The sequence below is a fragment of the Lepisma saccharinum genome, chromosome 11 (genome assembly GCF_977018435.1).
Source record: "Lepisma saccharinum chromosome 11, izLepSacc3.1, whole genome shotgun sequence".
Lineage (NCBI taxonomy): Eukaryota > Metazoa > Arthropoda > Insecta > Zygentoma > Lepismatidae > Lepisma > Lepisma saccharinum.
Genome location: NC_139239.1, coordinates 65,867,823 through 65,881,759, shown reverse-complemented (window position 1 = coordinate 65,881,759; position 13,937 = coordinate 65,867,823). Strand labels below are relative to the sequence as shown.

The following is a 13,937-nucleotide window of genomic DNA, read 5'->3' as shown; positions in this document are numbered from 1 at the left end:
AAAGAAGTTATTGATTGATTGATTTGCTTTATTTTACTTCTCTTTTTGTGCCACTTTTGGCTAATTTGCGAAGATAGGGATGAGTGATTATATGATGGACACTCGCGAACATCCATGCCCAGGCCAGGATTCGAACCCGTGACCCCTGGTGTCATAGCATTATGTTCTAACCACTCTGCCATGGGGGTCGGCAGAAAAGAAGTTATGTAATTTAGAATCACTTCACTTAATTCAAGAACAAAGTCTTGGAAAAGTAGTTGGAATTTCAAACAGTTACTTCAGACATGCATGCTATTCACTAACCAGTCACTGTGATTATGTAATAGCAAGACAGTAAATACTGCCTCCATCATTCTTGCATTCCACATATTCTTTATATCAGTTCTGGACCTTTGGGGCTCTTACCAGAAATAGAGCCTACGTTGGATCACACCAAGGATGCGAGCACCAATTTGGCAAAACATATTTTGCTGCTGGCCCAGCATCGTGAGGACAATCATTGAGCTACTTGAAGGGAATTGTGGCAGATGTAGCAAGTCAGATAATAGTGGTGATGGTACATGATGCAGTGGTCATGTGCAAAAAGTCCTTGGCAAGCACTTGCTCTATAAACGACTCTTGCATTCACATCAAAATACTGAATTTCAAGTTTTAATTAGCATACCATAACAATAAATTCCAGTGTAATTATCCAATCAGCGATCAAATTTTATGAACTCCTCAAACAATGTTGGACGCCAATCAAAGAACCCAAAGGAAAGATTTATTTCACTTTTATTTTGTAGGTAATTTTTATACAGGAACATGGAGAGCTAGTATAAAGCAAACTTGAGATTTTTTAATACAATATTTTATTCTGCTAAATATGTTTACTATCATGATGGAAGTTAAGATTTGTTAACAGAATAACTGAGTTCCTAGCACTCTAGAATTCTCATATTCATCATTTAACTGAGAAGCTACTATCAAATTTCGTTCTGTAACCTCGGATGATGTCTTTAAGAAAGCAAGCATTAAAAAAAAATAAAACTAATAATAGCAATAGTAGAAACTTTAAAACTTAACAAAAAAAAGCATTGATGTATGGGATGTTAAAACCTCTGGAACAGGATGAAAGCTACTACTAATTCAAGAAACAAAGAGTCAAAATTTTATTTTAAAAAAGTGCACAAGAAAGGGAACAAAACCAGGATAGTGCTAAATTATCAGAACAGACAAAAAACAAGGAATGAAAATGGCTGGGAATATAAAAAAGTAAGCATGCATTACAAATTAGTCATATAGCAAAAAAAGGTTCACCATCAGTTGAAACTGAATACATATACATGCAATTATAATGTGTGATCACTATCAAAATGTGTTCTGCGTGTGGTCTTCCTTACACACACACACACACACACATCTACACAAAACCATCTGTTACCATGATTCTCAAAGGTTCATCAATTTTTTTATTACAAATGTGCACTTCGAATTTTTTGAATGGTTGTTACAGTTACAAGCTACAGAAAAGCTACAAATATACGTGTGTGTGTGTGTCTTTTTATTGTCTATTTGTTCCACTGGCAGAGCCTCATTTTCAACAATATGGCTAAACCTAATTTCAAAGATGTTGTTAATAATAACAATAAACACAACAGATTTACATAAACATACATATAACGTATTTTTGTTTCAAAATTTTCATTAACATTTTAAATATTACCTTTTAGAAAGTCATTATGAATGCATAATCTTTATGTAGTCAATGAAGAGAAATTTTGTATAACGTATTCATTTCAATATTTGGGAGCTTATCATTTAATTACTGTGTATTGTATAATCATAAGTAACCTTAAATTCAATGATAAGGAAATGATAATATCATAATTGTCTGATAACAATTCTCCAACTTTCAAACTGTTAAAACTTTCTTGGCCATTCATCATAAAAATCCAATGCAATTAACTTTTTTTAAAATTAGTGGCAGGTGTTGACTTAGTTAATTGTTATTTTCACTGACTTGATGTTGAATTGGAATTTTTAAAATCTAATGAAACTAAAGTCACAATATAATTCAACTTTTTTTGGGTTCCTACAAAAATAGTACACACACATATTTGTTCAAACTCTTGTTCTGGAACAAGAAAATAATCAAACATGCAGACATTCTTAAGTACAATCTTTGCTGCAAATACCAGGGGAAGTCTTAAATTCATAGCTTTTCTAAATACCATGGTCTTCCATCTATTACAACATCTTGGTCATATAGCCTGGTGCAAATTCTCAGAAATGTGGCTGTAAAAATTGTAGGAAGCATTTTTGAGGAAAAGCGGACAAACAACATTTTCTGAATGTAATTGATGTGCTGATTACGAATATTTTGTTTGCCACTCTCGATTTCGATGTTATGTGCTTCAAATCGCTAAAAAAACAAAATGGCGGCCATACGAAATGAGCTCCAAATAACTCTTGAAGGAGCAGAAACAAAATAGTTATCTTGGTGTCAAACATTATGTTTTTGGGTATGCTGAATCCAAATATTATGTTTTGTAATCTGAAATTTTAAGCTATTTGCTTCAAATCGCTAAAAAACAAAATGGCGGCAATACGAAATGAGGTCCTAATAACTTTTGAAGGAGCAGAAAGAAAATAGTGATCTTGGTGTCAAACATTATGTTTTTGGACATGCTGAATCCAAATATTATGTATTCTAATCTGAAATTTTAAGTTATGTGCTAAAAATCGCTAAAAAACAAAATGGCGGCCAAACCAAATGAACTCCAAATAACGTTTGAAAGAGCAGAAAGAAAACAGTGATCTTGGTGTCAAACATTATGTTTTTGGGTATGCTGAATCCAAATATTATGTTATCTAATCTGACATTTTTGAAAATTGTTGTAGTTTTTTTTCCTCTTTTTTAAATAAAAGAATCACAAAAATGACTTTATTTCAGAATGATAGAAACATAGAATCACGGGTCCACTTATAAATTTGAAAAGACCTGCACCTGTGAGCCATCATCTTCAGATGTTTATCAGTTCCTCCAGAACATTGCCACAAACAAAGGATTTAGCTACTTCAGATATTCAAGATACTCTCGTCAAAGCTGAAACACTGGGCCAGGTAAAGCTAGAAACCTTCGTGAAGGAAAAGATGATAGCCCCTGGTAAAAGTCACACACAAGTCAAGTGATCCTCTACATAATTCAAATGCAAGGACCTCTATGAAGTTAAATTGGTAGTAAGTGGCAAGGAAACCATTTTGAAAACTGACAGGAATATTCTCCAGCACCTCGTAACTGCCTATGAGGCAGGTCGTAATGTGGATCTAAATCGCATTTTGTGTCATGAACTAATGCCAGTTCCAATCTCCCTTGCCAACACAAACGGAAGTCTGAGAATAGGAAACAAAGCCATTCTAGCTGATGTGATGACCAAGGATGTAATTTGTCCACCTGATATATCAATTCTGTCTGCGTCATGCCTTATAATAGATGGTCAAGCATTAGTTGTTGCACTTGGAAAGCCTGCAGGAGTTTTTAAACTTTGGTCAACTGGCAGATGTATTTCTTAACCTTGTTGTTTCTATGGGAAGAAGCTTTAAGAGGATTGATGCCACCTTTGATCGGTATAACGCAACTTCAATCATGGCTGGAACAAGGGATAGGCACTTGAAACATGCTCATTTAGTAAGGAGAGTAATAGAAAATGGATCCGTGCCAATCCCCAACAAATTCAGTGACTTTCTTGCTAACTCAGAGAATAAAAAAGATTTGGCCTGTTTTCTCTCTAATCATTTGATCAATAATGCTGCTGAAGACAAAATATTTGTGGTTTCAGGTGGATTTCACAAGGAGGATGACGTACGAACAAACAATCGTGATTTGTCTATTTAAGGATTGCAGGCAAACCACGAAGAGTCTGACACGCGCATTGTACTTCACTGTCTTCATTCTGGTGCTGATAACATTGTAGTCTCAGCACGTGATGCAGATGTATTAGTGCAATTTGTAGCGTCATTTCACAAGATTAGATGTACGAAATTGTGGTTGCGAGCATGAACATAAAAAAAAGAAAATACATTCCAGTACATGAAGTCAGGCAGAAGCTTTCATTTACGGATCCTGTCTTCGAAACTCTCATCCCATTCCACGCCATAACAGGATGCGACACAGGATTCTACATTGCTGGGATCAGTAATAAGACAGCATGGAAAATATTTAACACTAATAATAATGATCTACTAAATCTTGGTGTTGACGAATTGAAACAAGAAACAGCACACAAGGCAGAGAAGTTCATATGCAAGTTGTATGGTGTACCAGATGCAAGCAGCTGTGATGAAGCCACAGTAAAGCTGTTCAGCAAAGGAAAAACACCACAAGCACTGCCCCCCACTACCGATGCTCTACGGATACATGTACAACGGGCCCACTATCAAGCCATGGTGTGGAGGCAGTCGGTCATACCAAAACCTGTGTTACCACCACCTACTATCTTGGGATGGAAAATGGATGATGGACAGCTCGTTCCAAAACTTCAATCACTGACACCAATTCCACAACTTTGCTACGACATTGTCACCTGTGGATGTTTGGGTGGTTGTAAATCCGCTACATGTTCCTGCAGGAAAGGCCAGCTTGTATGTACTGCAGCTTGCAAATGTGCAGATACTGGCACTAAGGAGTGCATGAATATCCGTGACTAGAAAATTGTTATACTATTTTTGTAGGCAAAATAAGGTTGAATAAGGATAACGTGCGGATTTATCATACACTGGTACTGTTAATATTTCAATATGGTCTTATGCTTGGAATAATATTATTATTTTGCATCTTTACTTTAGCAATGTTCTATACTTTTTTCTGTATTAAAAACCTACTGTTACACTGTTTTATTCATAGTTCAAAAGTATGGATACGAAACATTGCATGGATGAAGGTAGCCGCCATTTTGTTTTTTAGCGATTTGGAACAAACAGCTTAAAATTTCAGATTACAAAACATAATATTTGGATTCAGCATACCCAAAAACATAATGTTTGACACCAAGATAACTATTTTGTTTCTGTTCCTTCAAACGTTAATAGGAACTCATTTCGTATGGCCGCCATTTTGCTTTTTAGCGATTTGGAGCACATAGCTTAAAATTTCAGATTAGAAAACATAATATTTGGATTCAGCATACCCAAAAACATAATGTTTGACACCAAGATCACTATTTTCTTTCTGCTCCTTCAAAAGTTATTAGGAACCCATTTCGTATTGCCGCCATTTTGTTTTTTTAGCGATTTGGAGCACATCGCTTAAAATTTCAGATTAGAAAACATAATATTTGGATTCAGCATGCCCAAAAACATAATGTTTGACACCAAGAACACTATTTTATTTCTGCTCCTTCAAAAGTTAATAGGAACTAATTTCGTATGGCCGCCATTTTGTTTTTTAGCGATTTGAAGCATATAACACCAAAATCGAGAGTGGCAAACAAAATATTCGTAATCAGCACATCAATTACATTCAGAAAATGTTGTTTGCCCGCTTTTCCTCAAAAATGCTTCCTACAGTCAGAATTTTCGAAAATTGTCCCAGTCTAATACCAGATGGAGGACTTTGATGGCATCTCACCAAGTGCACGATGGAACAACACACGTGAAAATTAGTTGGTGGAAGGTCGAGGTTATAGGCTGGGTGGTAGACTTTCAAGGTCATCCAATTTCTGAACTTTCTGGCAGACTGCATGGGGCATTTTCAAATTGCATGGAAAGAGCTTCTCTTGGTTCACATTGCCAAGTAATACTGCTGAAGAACAGCGTATAAACACTGCAGCTTGTCAGCACAGAGATACAGACTGTGGCTTGACTATATGTCAATAGCTTCCAGTGGACATGACCCTCAATGTTCCACCTCACTTACGATTGTTTGGCAGGACCTGCTGTCATGTGAATTTTGAAGCAAGTCACAAAAGAGTGAGCTGCTAAGCTTGCTCTGGGCTCAACTCATGGGGCACCATCTTAAGTCACCAGAGAGTGAACACCGAACTGGTGGAGGTGATGATGACTGGGCTCCCTCTGCTATCACCTGGTGCTGGTTCCAGGGTGCTCTTTAACAGCATGAAGCAGAGCATCAATATTGGTGGTTGACAAAAACCAAGGTGTGTACAAGATTTGCATCTCGTGACTATTTTCTTGCTATTGCAGGGTACACAGCCCGTTCAAATGCTACAGAATTCCCACCACTGCAGCTGTTATATTCAACCCCTTTTACCAATCCTGGCATAGGAGGACGTTAACACTTTTCTCCCAGCACATTCTCATCTCCACTGACAAGTCCACAGGTGTTATATGTATGTCTGCCTGATAAGACACAAGTGACCTGATTATGACCAGTACTCATTCCAATGCATTGGGCATTGAACATCTGTTTGGAGACCTATTTACCTCTGTACTGCAAAATGCTACAAATTATGACTCACTTGATATTTTAGCATCTGATACTAAATCATGTCATTTGGATACTGTTACTGTTTCTTACTCAAAGCACTTGTGAAAGGAAATAAGATAAACTTGTAAATTTGTTTATACTTGTCACTCACCCAACACAACACACACACACATCTTTAGAAAAAAAGGATTGTGAATGTAATGTTTAGTTTGCAAAACTTACAAATTTTCAAATATTGTCACATTAATATTGATTCCTTCCAAAATTTGCTACACACAACACACACACACACACTAACTTTTAATTAATATTTTAATGGCCTGAACTGAAGTTGGAAATTTTACAGATCTCAAGCATAGAGAACTATTAACGTATGTGTGTGGATCACATTGCATCAAAATTCTTTTCCAGATTAGTTCAAATTGAACATCATTAGAAGAGTTCGGTTCCAATAATGTCGGGGATCAAAAATTTTATGGTAAAACTGTCTATTGTCTGATCACTTTCCTTTTTTTAAAAAAAAATAATTTGAGTGGGAATGCAGCATGTTAGAATTCTAGAGCTAAATAAAGATTTTTCTTGTATATGCATCACATAATTGTTGCATACTAGTCAATTTGAGTAAGCACTACATGTACATTTCCTATATGCATACATGAAACTATGCTCTAAAATCTAATTTTGTTACTCTTGTTTTAATGTTAAATTTTGTGTTTGTTCTTCATGGCACATGCTCGTGCTATATTTAATTTGGTTTCTACACCGTGTATTTGTATAAATTGGAGATCTGTTGGGAATACCTGCATTACAATAGCAGATATAATTGTGAACATAAAGTGTTTAACAATACACCTCTCATGGTACTAAAATATTGTATCCATCATTTCAATCCGCACATATCGGGAGGGAGCTTTTCACTAGAGAGAGCTAGACTTAAAAATCTACATTTATTCCTACGCCTTAAGTTACCTAACAAACTCATGATAACGAACATGCGTAGGTTTGATAGGGCTCAGCGAGTTAAGATATTCATATATCAGCATTGGTTTGGAGAATTTCCTTCAGAATTTAATAATTCTAAATACTTGACAGGTTTGTCAAAGTTACATCATACTGGAAATTAATGAGAAAAATGGACCTAATTGAGAAATAAGTTTTCATTTTTTAGATTTTTTAAATATGTAGGGACATGCATATAGTTTCTGATGGAATGTACGATTATACACGATGTTCATTTTTTACACTTTCCTACAATATTTTGTCATGAAATGAATTGAATTTATTTGATTTATTTTACTTCGCGTTTGTTCCTACCCCTTTTGGCTAAATGAGAAGTCACGAAATGATATGAAATAAAGTGTAAAATGTGAAACAAAGTTGTAAACATGAAATTCTGAGTTTATAAATCAACAAAAAACTTCACATGAAAAATTGACTTCTTTACACAGAAACAAACTTGATGATAGTATTAGAACATTTTTATTTTATTTTGCATAACTATAGTTTTTAAATCAAATTTGAAGTTTCATTCACCATTTTAACATCAAAATTCCATTTTCCATACCACTTCATCACACATCCCTAATAATATTACAATATTTGTTTGTATGAATGTAAGAAAACCTGCTACATTGGAACGGCAAAATTTCCAATAATGATAAGATCATTAATTTTTTAAATACGGAGAAAGTAGTACTCACTTTATCTGCAAAACTCTTTTTTTTCTTCTTTGTTCTATTCATTTCAGTGGGCATTGCCACCACCTTCGTTGGAACTTGTTGTACTGTTGCTTGGCATGTACAACAAGTTCTGAGGATGGTGGCAGTAGCCACTGAAATGAATGGAACAAAGAAGAAAAAAACAGTTTTGCGGATAAAGTGAGTACTAGTTTCTCCGTATTTATCTACTACCGCATTCCTCTTCTCCCAATTATGAAATTATTTCTTTAGATATTAATTATTAAACAACTTCTATGACTCTTATCATTGCATGAATAAAATAAACAATATCATTTCAAATATGACCTCAATAATGATGTCTTGATTTTCCACAAAATATGTGGCATTTTCATGTTAGGCCAATAGTACAGATGAAGATTTAAAAAAATATTTTTATCTACAATTTATGTTATGGTTGGTCACAATTCTGGTTTCTATTTGCTAAATTAGTATATTCTATGCAAAATTTTCCTACTAAGTGCACAGAACTCAACATTTTAATGTGTTTTGCAAGCTCATATACATTAGTAGATTTAAAGTCGCACCAGCTGAGCCCTAGATGAAAAACACAGATACACTATATCTGTACCATGAGAGATTCACTATTTTTTCATTCCAACAACCGTTACATTTACAACTAGAGAAACATTCATAGTAATTCGAACAAACATATAGAACATGGTGACAACAAATTGCACAAGAAAAAGTTAAGGACAGTGAGAAAGATTAAATACAGAGAAAAAAGAACATCCATGCAACAGGTTCACAACTTTGTGTGTGTGAACGTGATCTTACCACTTTCTGGAGGTAGATGGTAGTTACATCAGTTAACCAGTTACCATGGCAACAAAGAGATAAACAAGAGCAACATTAAAGCTACATCTACCAATCAAAGCATTCTACTCACTACCAAAGTGGCAGGCATTTATTAAAAAATGTGTGACTAATTGCTGTTAAGGTCACAATGCATTCCTTAAAATTAGAGAAGGTTTCTAGGGAGGGTGCATCTATACAATAATAATAAAAAAGACAGTTTTTTTTCTTCAAAAATCTCTGCTACTTTCAAAAAATCTACAATCACACAGACACGCTCCACAAAAAAACTGTTCTCTTCATTTCGTTCAGAGCAAAGAAAAAATCAATGTATTCCTGTAAACATTTACCACAACAATGTTAGAAAGATGCATTATGTAGCAATTTTTTTTAATTATAAGGAATAATGTCTACTAGACAGCATTAATACAATAAATGCCTTTATAAGTTTATTGAAATTATATTATATATATACGATTAATGATGAATAGTTGTATAAAATTCATGCAGAAAACATATTTATATCATGTGGCCAGTTAGGTGGAACACTACAATTTTAAATTTGCATATTGTCTTAATTTTCAATTAAAATATGTATAAATATGTCCATATTCCACCTAGCTGACCTTTATTACACAAACCTCCAACCCTCATTTATATGCACTGTGTTTCAACTTCATTTTCTCTGTCGTTCTGTTCTGTCTGCATATTAATGGAATTTTCTCATTTTTAATGATTGTTAAAGTGAAGGATATTCTGTTTAATCCATGCATATAATCATCATTTATATTTCTGTTTTATCGCATGAAGCAGTTAAAAGAAAATCTTCACTCCTCCTAAGATCAGAGAAAATGGTAATACTTGTGAGTGCATAACCAAGGATACATTTTATTTTATTTTATGTACTTAGTTCACAGTTTACAATGCGGAAATGCACCAGTAATTTTAGTATCGGAACATGTACATTCAAATTCTATCACCAACACCGGTCAATACTTCAAAATCCAGGTATCTCCGAGAGTCCACAAAAATCCAGCAAGACACCTTCACAAAGTCTAATTATATTATTTAATATTCCACCAATATTCTGTGGTAAGTGAATTTCATAATTAAATGACAGTGATTTTAATATTATGATTATCTCTTAATTAATTCTTTGAATATTCTCAAGAAAATTCTGGTAGACTGATGTGATGTAATTGTGCTGGAGTACATAGATATTTTGATGCAGGGAGCGTGTGTTCTCCTGAAACGTCAAAACAAAACACTGTGTTTTTATGCTTGTAACAACAATATGGTCACAGGTGTATGAGCTGGACACAAGCATATGAATGGACTGAGAAGTTCAAGAACTGCATGACTAGTGTGGAGGATTGTCCTCTCCCAGATCCAGCATTCATGGCAGTCACTGAAGAGAACATTGCAGCTGTGAAGAACATGGTACAGGAAAATTGACATGCCATATTCAAGAAGATGGCATCAGTATTGGATAGCAGTGTGGGATAAGCCCATCACATCATTTAAAGTGAGCTACAGTTCCAAAAAGTATGTGCAAGATGGGTACACCTAAGTAACAGACACCTAAAATGAAACACTGGTTGATGCTTACCAAGAGCTTCTGCATCAGTATGAGGCTGATTGAAAAGCATTTCTGCAGTGTATTGAGGATGAGAACTGGATATATTTCCTAAAGTCAGCACAAAAGCGACAAAGCATGAAGTGGCACCAGACATAGTCTCCATAACTGAAAAAGTTGTGGGTGCAGAGGTCTGCAGGTAAATTCATGTTGACTTTATTTTGGGATCACAAGGGGCTGATCTTAGAGCACTGTGACAAGTGTCACCTATTCAAACCTTCCGAGAGAAAATCTGAAGCCTGACATTTGCCACAAACAATGTGGGTTGTTGACAGCAGGAGTGTGTCTCTTCTATGACAAAGGCAGGCCACATACTGCCAGAACAACACTGTCGACTATTGAGAAGCTGTAGCTTGAGTGCATCCCACACCCTCCATACTCACCCGACCTTGCACCATTGCATTTCCACATCTTCAGTTTACTGAAGGATGTGCTGAGTGGATGTCATGAGGCTCAGTCAGGCATCCAGTCTGAAAGAATTATTTTTCCACGGTACCTACACACTTCTCACATGTTAGAGTAAGTGCATTGAACTAGAAGCGGACTATGTTGAAGAGTGATAAGCAATCATTACATTGTTTCCAATAAATTCTCTGTAAACAAATATATATATATATATATATATCTGGTTTTCCACTGAATGCATGATGTTTTGTGTTTTGCAAGAGTTTTACAACAGAAGGAACATTATTTGTAAATCAAAGTTTAGTAACATTCACAATTTGATCAGAATTTAATGAAGCTTTGTAATATGTTGTTGATGAAAACCTCAAAGATGAGTACTTACAATTTCTTGTAAACAAAATAAAGACCAAGGCCTTGCATACACAGTGATCAACAATAACTACAATAGCAGCTGACTCTAAAGTCAGAGAGTGCACGCAAGAAAAGAAGAAAAATTTACATGGAACACAAGACATCAGTGTTTTTATTATGTGAAAAATATGAAAGATAGTCAGTCCTCTTTTTATAAAACTAGTGAGAAATGAAGGATTCTCCAGCATAAATGAACCCAGTGGTAATATCCCTTACAGTATTCAAATTACAAACCATGAAATTTAGGGTTTAATAAGTTTATGATCCCTCTACTTCCAAGTGCTATTTTCTTTTAGCTATTTCTCCACTAATGTGTATATTTGTGTTGTATCTTACTTGGTATATGTAACTTCCCAAAGTCTGTAAGTGTATAGAAAATATTGGGGGGAAAGGCATTCTGATTTCTGCACTGTGCATTAAAAATATATAAAATTTGAATTTCACTGAATTAAAAAAGAAAAAGGTTGTTATGCATAATGCTTAATTTGCATTGACCAACATAAGATTTTTATATTTTGGGCACATCAGCACAAAGGCTAGTTTTGACCATCACACAATACGGTGATAAGCCCCTTAGCTAAAACAAAAGTGAGAACAAGGAAATAAAATATGTTTGTTAAATACTTCCTCACTAAATTTTTAAAAACAATGCAGTGAGAAGAACCAAAACTATACTATCTCCGATGATAAAATGTCCATGCCCTAGTTAAAGACTGTGGCTGTAAAGGGGAGCTCAGCAAACATAACGGGAAATATGGACCAACAAACAACCCCACATACTGTCTGTGACTGCAGGTGCCAGAGCCTCGTTGACCTGTAAAACTGCAGTTACCAAGGTGTATTACATGGAAGTGTGGGTGGTTTCTCAGGTCAGCCCTTGCAGCCTTGCATGCCCGAGAGGAAATGGTTACAAGACATTCAAGATTCTACCAGTAACCTGCACTTTGTTAATTAGAAACAAAAGTTTCAGGAACTGAATACTGTGTGGCCATAGTATTCTTGCACTATATTAGCCATGGGGAATGTTTAACCGAGATATTTATTTCTACAGAGAAAATGTAAAGTCCGACATGGACCAAGTTAGAATTTTAAGTCCTACATGGGACAATTTTCACTCACTTTTTTGAGTCTCCCCCCCTTCGAATGTAAATCAACCAAATATAATTTTAATGTGGCAATAATCACAGACACCTACATGTAAAATATCCACCCTGGTAGTTTCAGCCCACAATCATCTATTTCATTTTCATATGTCACTGTGTATTAGTAAGAGAGACTAAACTACATTTTAGCATGGATATGATGACTACATTTACTTAAGTTTTAATTTCACTGCATCTCTTGCTTCACGCTTCACATTGTAGGACCCACTACCACAGTCCAATGACTGTTATACATATATTACTGGACTTCAAGTGTATGCCATTCATTTTGCCTGGTCGAGTGTTATTTGCTCATGATGCCATGGTGAGTGAAGAATTCCACATCTAGCATCATCTGCGCAAAATTTTAGGCACTCAAGCGAAAAGCTGTTGCTGCAGCACTATGTCAGTGTTTCAAAGTATTCCCTGTATGTTTCCAGGGACCTCTGCCATCTACGAGGAAGTTTCCTGATTTCTTTTGGCATAGGAAAAATTGATTTGCTGTTGTAGCCACTGCAGGACATTTTTCTTCGGTGCTTCATCTGTCTCCAATTTCTTTCCTCTCAGATGCTCATTAAGAGGTCCAAACAACCGATAATCACTGGGGTGTAAGCCAGGATTATAGAGGTATGGTGAAAAATGCCACAGTGCATGTAGGCAATAGTTGTTGCTGTCAAATTGGCTGTGGAGCCGGGCATTGTCATTGAAGAATATTTCCTGAAAATATTCCAGGTCTCTTGCTAATGCCATGTTGTATAAGACTCTTCAACGATGGCATTAATTCATGTCAATGGAGTTCATTCGTCACCAACTATCATTCATTCACCAAACTATTGACATCATTTGTACACTCTTGCCTATGATATCATTTGCTCCCCATATTGTGTTTGCAATCTTATCAAAATTTCAGCTGGTTTAAGGTTCTCCTTCACAAGAAATCTGATTATGCACTCCTGCTCCACAACTACAGACACATTGCTTGCTGTCACGTTCACTGCAAGGGCCATGCACGCACCAAATACGTCATGCCAGGTGCTAGATACTCATGAGGGATTATGTTATATCCTCTGCACATTTTTATTATGCTACAGTTATTCATTGATTTTTTACACGGAGAAGTCTCGGTTTTATAAAGCAAATGTCCAAGTATGTAATTTATTTTTTGAAAGCAAAACCCACTGCAGTCATCTTCAAGAATCATCTGCAATTTAAGTCAGATCAGAAGAATATCGGTTATTGGTGTTAGTAAATTTTATATCAGTACTTTGTTGCTATTGGTTCAAATTTCATCAGTCCATCTTTAATATAAAACACCATTTATTACGAAATTAAAATGGACAGTAACATGTGCAGTATATTTCATCATGTGCACACCCTCCCCCCCCCCC

At 35.4% G+C, this 13,937-nt stretch overlaps 1 protein-coding gene across 14 annotated transcripts in view; it reads right to left on the bottom strand.

Moving 5' to 3' along the window:
* The window catches only part of CaMKII (Calcium/calmodulin-dependent protein kinase II), a 394,054-nt gene that overhangs the window by 76,494 nt on the left and 303,623 nt on the right, over positions 1–13,937 (bottom strand). The gene's annotated exons all lie outside the window — the stretch shown is intronic.